We start from the raw sequence: 8,068 nt of genomic DNA, 5'->3' as shown, positions 1-8,068 counted from the left end.
AGACAACGATTTTACGAGTTTCGTCATATTTCGGTGTGGGTCAACCATAGACCGTATTTAAATAAATAAATAAATAAAAATATAATTAAAAATAATAAAATTTAATAAAAATAAACTAATAATATCATAAAAACAAATTTAAAAATAACGACTAAAAAATTTCAACTAATAATAATGATAAAATAAAAAAGTAAAACTGTAAGTAAAAATAAAAATCTATTAAAAAAAATATGGCTTTGTTTTTTTGTCGTACAGATTTTGTGTGTCCGTTCGATCAATAGAAACAGATTTCTTTTTATTACGCGGAAATCGCCTCTTCTGCTTTTTTTTAACGATGTTTTTTTTTTTTTTTTAATCCGCTTTATAATCATCCATCTTAATAATATTTTATTTTTATTTGTTTCTTTTCATTTGTATGCTGTTAAATCGGTAAAGTATTTGTTGTTTTGTTTTTTGTTTTTTTGCTACGGACCGGCGTTACGTCCCATGATGCATTGCGCCTACACGGTTAAAAACAAGAAAACGAACAGTAGCTTTTGAATATTTAGTTTTAGTTATTTTTTTAAGTGTTTGTTAACAGCGCTGAGCTTCACAGATAAAAGTGCGTATCATTCGCTGCATTAATCCGTGCATTTTGTAATTTTATGTCGGTAAATTATTTATCTTTTTTTGCTAAGGAGTGAAGCTACGTCCCATGATGCATTGCGCCAGTACGGTAAAAAGACAAGAAAACGATCAGTAATTATTGAATATTTAGTTTGAGTTCGTTTTTAAGTGTTTTGTTTTCAGCATTAAGAATTACAAATAAAAAAGTGCGTATCCTTCGCTGTATTAATCAGTGTGTTTTGTCGTTTTATATTCGTTGGTGAACAGAACCATGAGGGAGAACAGTATCGCCGCTAAAGCCCTGCCTCACTTGTTCACGTACAGGACAGTACACTCTTGTTTCTCTTCAGATCGTATAAATCTTTCGCCTTTTACTAAAGATTTCCGTGGAGAGGAACAATAAGAGTTTTATCCAATTTTTTGACGCCCTGCGAAAGTGGGGCTTTCTAATGCTGTGGAAAATGAAACTAATATATCTGCACGTGCAGGAGCGTGTACGTCAGGAGCGTCAAACTCACTAGGTCCAGGGGCGACAAAGCATTCGCCCACTGATCGGAAGGTTGGCGGTTCGAATCCAGGTGTGATTCCAGCTCCCACAAATGAATGCTGTCGTTGTGTCCTTGGGCAAGACACTTAACCACCTCGCCCACAGTGTCTGCGTACACTGGTGTGTGAATGGGTGAGTGGTTCCTTGTTGTAAAGCGCTTTGAGCCTTGAAGGTGGAAAAGCGCTATAGAAAAATGTGACCATTTACGATTTATCCAACCGACTTTGATCCCAAAGTGTCCGGATCAGAAAACTCATGTCATATAAACCCCAAAAATAACAATAAGTTCAAATATTTGTGCAGAGAAACACAAATCTATTAACAGAAATATTTTTTAATTGATGAACTCTTTCTTTTACAAAATATAATATTATGAACAACCTGAAACTTTAAGAAAAACACAATTTCAACACAAAGTTTTAACATGAACTTGAATAAATAGGAATAAGTCAATTTTTGTTGTAAAATCCTGCACTCGGCTCCACTTTTCTCATGTTGGACATTTTTCTGATGAGGGTGTCACGGTCAACAGTCAAAACGATCGTCCTTTAAGAGCGTTTGGAAAGAGACAAGTCTTCATTTGTGAAAATTGGAAAATATTCATTTAAATATAAGCTCCTTCTGATTGGGACAATCTTCCCTCATCGATTCGCGCTTTAACTTCTGTCCCTTTATTTAAAAATGCTCTGGTTCAACATTTACATCACCCATGTCATTGTTTTTGATTATTTTGTTGAATTTTGTTGTTTATCTTGTTGTATCCTGTGATTATCTTTGAACTCTGTTTATTATTATTATTGTTATTTTTATTATTATTTATTATATTATTATTATTATTATATTATTTATTTATTTTTTTTCTTTCAAATTTGTTTTATTATGTGTGAAACAGTCAAGCGTGAGTGAGTGTGACTGTGTGTGTGTGTTTGTGTGTGTGTGTGTGTTTGTGGTTGTGTTGATTTTGTTGTTTTGATGCTTATTTGAATTTATGTCTCCTACTATTTGCCCGACTGTATCTGTCTTTTGTTGTTGTATTTATGAGGACCCCCTTGAAAACGAGATGGTGACACATCTCAAGGGGCTTATCCTCCAAACAAATAAATTTAAATTCAAACTAAATTGTGCTGCTCTGGTGGGAGGGGCCACGTACAGAGACGCTGGAGACGCTGCTGTGATAAACACCACAGAAAATTAACAAGATTTTAATAGAAAATGTAATTAAAATATTTTAGTAGAAAATCAGCCGAGGGCCAGATTAAAGGTGTTGGAGGGCCGGATCTGGCCCCCGGGCCGCATGTTTGACACCTGTGGTCTACGTATTTAATTAGAGGTATGATTAGTGCTGTTGTGCGGACGACATCACTTCGTTTTGGGGTTTAATATTATTTAATGCACACGGGGGCAGATGAAATTATTGTTATTCCGCTCCACATTCTGTAAATATTTATTTGTGGTCACACCGGCCTGAACTCGTCAAATCCGTGTCATTCCTTCATTCGTTTTTCAATATAAAACCAAAAAGAAGAAAACAAACAAACAAACAAAAAAGCAACAGTTTTCTTCATTATTTGTCTCAAAAACCAAAATGAAAAAAAACGGATAATGATTTTTTTTTTTTCAGTTTTCGATTTTGTTTAAAATGAAAAATGGAAAAAAAGGATAATGGCCGTTTCCTGTTTACGTGACTTCAGTGACTGTGATGACGGACTTTTGCACCGCATATGGACTGAACCAGGACTGACCCAGGTCCAGGACCAGACCGGGACCAAACCGAAACTGAGACCAGGACTGAGACCAGGACCAGAGGAGGACTGAGACCAGAGCGGGTTTGGTCCCGGTCTGGTCCCAGTCTCAGTCTTGGTCTCGGTCTCGTCTTGGTCTGGTCCTGGTCTCGGTCTCGGTCTGGTCTCAGTGTGGTTCCGGTCTGGTCTCAGTCTTGGTCTGGTCCTGCTCTGGTCCTGGTCTCAATCCTGGTCTCAGTCCTGGTCTGGTCCCAGACCTGGATCAGTCCTGGTTCAGTCCATATGCGGTGCAAAAGTCACTAAATGGGAAACGGCCGTTATCCTTTTTTTCCATTTTTCATTTAAACGCAAAATTGAAAACTGAAAAAACGACTCATTATCTGTTTTCTCATTTTGGTTTTGGAGACAAATAATGAAGAAAACTCTTGTTTTTTCGTTTTCTTATTTTTGGTTTTATATTGAAAAACGAATAAACAAATGATACATGGACTTCATCAGGTCTCAGAAGCTCCGCGGGGCCTGGACAGTATTTGGATGGAGACACTGGGAATTCCAGGTGCCACAAGGGGGCGCCAGTGGTAAAAAAAACTGTCATTGTGTCCTTGGGCAAGACACTTCCCCTTAGATTGTATAAAAGCAGTGGACTAAGCGAGTGTGACGTCACCCACAGTGTTCAGCGCCGCTCAAATGAGGCTCGCGATGTTTACAGTTACAAGCAAATCTGCTCGGCGAGGAGCCGGGGTTTATGTTTTGTTTTGTTTTTTTAAATGAACAAAAGAGCGAAAAAAAATTAAATAATCTGGATCATGTACATCGGGTTAATACGAACATTTTAAGACCAAAATGACGAGGCTCACAGCCGCAGGTACAGAGAGAAGAGCCACAAGATCCTAATGTGAGTCACTGGAGCCAGAGTCAGAAGGAGCCGGAAGAGCCTCCTGGAGAACTTCCTGTTTTCCACACGGCGGCGACAGCGTTAAACTCCGTCCACTCATGTGTACAGCCTATACACGTCACCCACACTGTCTAGTGAGAGAGTGGAGTGTGTGATGGTGGTGGTCAGAGGGGCTGATGGCGCAGATGATTGGCAGCCTCACTTCCGTCAGTCTGTCCCAGGGCAGCTGTGGCTACAGTGTCAGTTTACACCACTGAGTGTGGAGTGAATGAATAATGAACAGTCTTGAAAGTCACTATATAAATGCAATTATCAATTAATAATGAATTAAACTTGCCGCTCCTTGTGCTTCTGATTAGACACAAAAACACATTCTGTTACTGTTTGTTTGTACAAGTGTAACGACAATAAAGTTGAATCTAATCTAATTTTGGTGGATTTCTCTTTCTAGAATGTGATGATGTCATACTTCCAGATACTCCCTTCAAGGTGGAGACGTACATCAGACTGAGGTCCTTTTAGGTGGAGACGTACATCAGACTGAGGTCCTTTTAGGTGGAGACGTACATCAGACTGAGGTCCTTTTAGGTGGAGACGTACATCAGACTGAGGTCCTGTGTTGCTTTCTCATCTGTGTTGGTTTTGTTTCTTCACTACACGTTTTGCCGCCAATTATGACGTATATAAACGAGCAAAAGATATTTATGAACAGGAGTGCCATAAATAAATAAATAAATAAATAAATCTAAAGTCGTGTATCAGACGTAATGTGAACATGTAAGTGTGATAGGCAGAGGTGTGCGGCGTCGGTGACATGTACGTGTGGTTTGGATGGTCGGGGAACATTCGGCGTCAGCGTTTCAGTTTTTTGATGTTCTAAGCTGTTCTTGTACTTCGGAATTACACCACAAAAATTTGCAAATTGCAGCACAAATTTATGTCCAACCGCACCACGACATCTGGGACGGGAGGGCATCTGACACAAAAGGACACAGTGGTGATTATTGGTGAAAAACCCGACATGTTTGTAGAAAAAATGATGAAATCCACTGGTATTTTGAGTAAAGTTTGCTCCTGTTTAAATGTTTCATGCAGGAAGATTTTCTATTATAGTTTAATTTGTCCTTACATCATGTTCTGTAACTGTTCTGTTTTTAATACAAAAGACATTTTTAAGAATTATGAATTATTCACACAGATTGTCTTCATCTGCAGCTCTGTTCAGAAAATACAATGTTCTGACAATATTTAATGTAAACATATATTGTATTTGTCTGTTCATGTGTAAGTCTGTGCATTTGTCAGATGTTTTACTCAGATCTTTTGACACTTTTTCATGTTCTCTTCAGATGTTCACACCTAAACTACGAGACTTTTATTTTCCCGTGTGCAGAACTTCCACAAATCAAAGAACAGTCAAGTTCAGAGGACTGACGCTCTGGAATAATTTAGGAAATACTCTCAAATCAGATAAAGAAAAAGAGGTAGAGGGCTTCACGGGGTCATAAAAGAGTAAAACATAGAAAATGTAGAAAATGTAAAAGTGGGCAAAGAACAAACCCGAGACATTCTGACTGAATATATTAAAAATCCTTTATTTCATGAAATAAATGACTCTCAAATCAATTTCCTCACTGGACCATTTTAAAAGACAATAAATGCATCAAGAATCTCGGACTTCCGGTCATTACGCAATTCATACTGGGAAGAATTTTCAGAAAAATGAGCATCAAACCTCCATGTTTGTTTTCCCAGTGGGATGTGTTTATTGTCAAAGTCGATCTTTTCAAGTCTTTTGAACCATATCACTTTTGTTTCTGGTTCTGATATTGTCATATTTTAGTTTTGGGATTCGGACATCGTAATTGTGTGGTTGTTGGATCCTAACAGAGGAAAACGGCTCAAGAAATGTGTTTGTGAACTCCATAAATGCAAAAGTGAATCAGATGTGTGTGACTCAAACCTCCGTTCAAACTGTTTCTCTTCCCAACGGAATTGAAAAATAGTGAAAGGTGAAGGTGATGGGCAGGATTGATCCACAGGAAGAACCAAAAAGGAAACATTTGTCTGACTAAGAAATCATCCCGACTTTACAGAGAACATTTTGTATGTGGAGTAGAGATGCGCGGATGGGCTACTTTTTCATCCGCAACCGCATCGCAAAACTCATCATCCGCCCGCTATCCATTTGCAACCACAGTTTTTCAAAACAGCACCCGCCCGCCATCCGTTCGGTCTCCTCCCATTTGCTCCGAGTTCAAAGTTTTTTATTTGAGTAGTGAATCCGCCACCCGCCCGAATTTAATTAAAATATAATTTTTCGTCACGTCATCCGCCCGACCCGCGGATTAACCGCAGATACCGCGGTTGTAACCGCAATCCGCGCATCTCTAATGTGGAGCGACGACAAAACAAAATCCCGTTTGTTAATGTAGAGGAGCAGAAGACAAACAGACTGAGCTGCACTTTCTTGTTCTTGTGGTTTTACAGCAACATCACGTCTTGGTCTCTTTGCAGTGGAAGGTGTTTCTTGGTGAACAGTTGGAGCTTTTCACTTTGGCGTTGACTTTTTAAATTCATAACCGAGGTTGAGTGACGCATCGGAGTTTTGTTTTGTCGTGGCTCCACATACAAAATGTTCTCTGTAAACTCTGGATGATTTCTTAGTCAGACAAATGTTTCCTTTTTGGTTCTTCCTGTGGATCAATCCTGCCCATCACCTTCACCTTTCACTATTTTTCAATTCCGTTGGGAAGAGAAACAGTTTGAACGGAGGTTTGAGTCACACACATCTGATTCACTTTTGCGTTTATGAAGTTCGCAAACAAATTTCTCGAGCTGTTTTCCGCTGTTTGGATCCAACAACCACACAATTACGATGTCCAAATCCCAAAACTAAAATATGACAATATCAGAACCAGAAACAAAAGTGATATGGTTCAAAAGACTTGAAAAGATCGACTTTGTCAATAGACACATCCCACTGGGAAAACAAACATGGAGGTTTGATTCTCACTTTTTCCGAAAATCCTTCCCAGTATGAATTGTGCGATGACCGGAAGTCTGAAATTCGAGATGCACGTATTAAGTCAAATCTTCATTTTTAACGCTTTTTAATATCATCTTGTCTGTTCATGATCATGTTTATAGTTGAGGTGATCTTATAAGAAACGATACATCATTCTTCTTCAGTCATTTCTGTTTTTATTCGTTCAAAATGTTGTTTTTAATTTATGTGCAAATAAAATATATCTATGTCTATATCTACATGGGGACGGTGGGAGGGCATCTGACACAGGGATAACGGAGAATAGGACCAGATCTGACTCACGGGGACGGGAGGGCATCTGACTCACTCGTACGCCTAAATCTACAACATATTTCCATTTATTTGCTTTTCTTTACTCATTTAAACTCCATTAAACCCAAACTCAACCCTTCCTCGCGCGCCGCTGCCCCTTCACGTCTTTACGCACGGATTACGCACGGCGGCTCCGGCGCACCTCCGGAGCCGCGGCCCTCACGGCGCCTCTGAGCCCGCCTCCCGAGCCCCATCCCCCGGCCTCGGCGCTCGGGTCCTCCCGGTCCAAAACGTGACACGGGTCGGTTGTGTGACAGGTCACGTGACGGCAGCCTCGTTGATCCGGAAGGAGGAGGGGGCTCGTGCCACCGACACCGCGTAAAGGCGCCGCGAGGAGGGAGAGGCGCGCCGGAAACGGAGCGAGGGCTTTCACAATAAAAGTCCGTTACGCGTTTGATGTTTTTGTTCTGTTGACATCACAACACTGGAGAATCCCCGGTTTAAACATCCGATATTACGTAAAATTAACTGTCTCCACATCTCCAGAATGAGTGTCTTTACATCCAAACCTAAAAATGCTCCGTTCCACCTTGTGATGTCATGAAATTATCAAAATTATTCGAATGAAGCGGTATTTTCCTTTATTACGACATGACAACATTGTAGAATACGCAGTTTAGACGTCCGATATTACGCAAAATTAACCGAATGTTGTTAGTGTCTCTACGTCTCCAAACCTAAAAATGCATCGTCCCACTTTGTGATGTCATGAAATTATCCAAATTATTCAAATGAAGCGATATGTTCCTGTATTACGACATGACACCACAACATTGCAGAATACGCAGTTTAGACATCCGATATTACGCAAAATTAACTGAATTTTTTCAGTATCTCTACATCTTCAAAGCTAAAGATGCTTAGTCCCACCTTGTGATGTCATGAAATTATCCAAATTATTCAAATGAAGCGGTATG

At 39.6% G+C, this 8,068-nt stretch overlaps 1 non-coding gene across 1 annotated transcript; it reads left to right on the top strand.

Moving 5' to 3' along the window:
* The first annotated feature begins 936 nt into the window (after nucleotides 1–936).
* Nucleotides 937–1,050, top strand: LOC129407952 (U5 spliceosomal RNA). Its single transcript, XR_008631788.1, has one exon. It is a non-coding gene; the product is annotated as a U5 spliceosomal RNA (small nuclear RNA).
* Nucleotides 1,051–8,068: the final 7,018 nt, after the last annotated feature.

The sequence above is a fragment of the Boleophthalmus pectinirostris genome, unplaced genomic scaffold, assembly GCF_026225935.1.
Source record: "Boleophthalmus pectinirostris isolate CB_2022bp ecotype Guang Dong unplaced genomic scaffold, ASM2622593v1 HiC_scaffold_14, whole genome shotgun sequence".
Taxonomy (NCBI): domain Eukaryota; kingdom Metazoa; phylum Chordata; class Actinopteri; order Gobiiformes; family Gobiidae; genus Boleophthalmus; species Boleophthalmus pectinirostris.
This window is presented reverse-complemented; position numbering and strand designations above follow the sequence as displayed.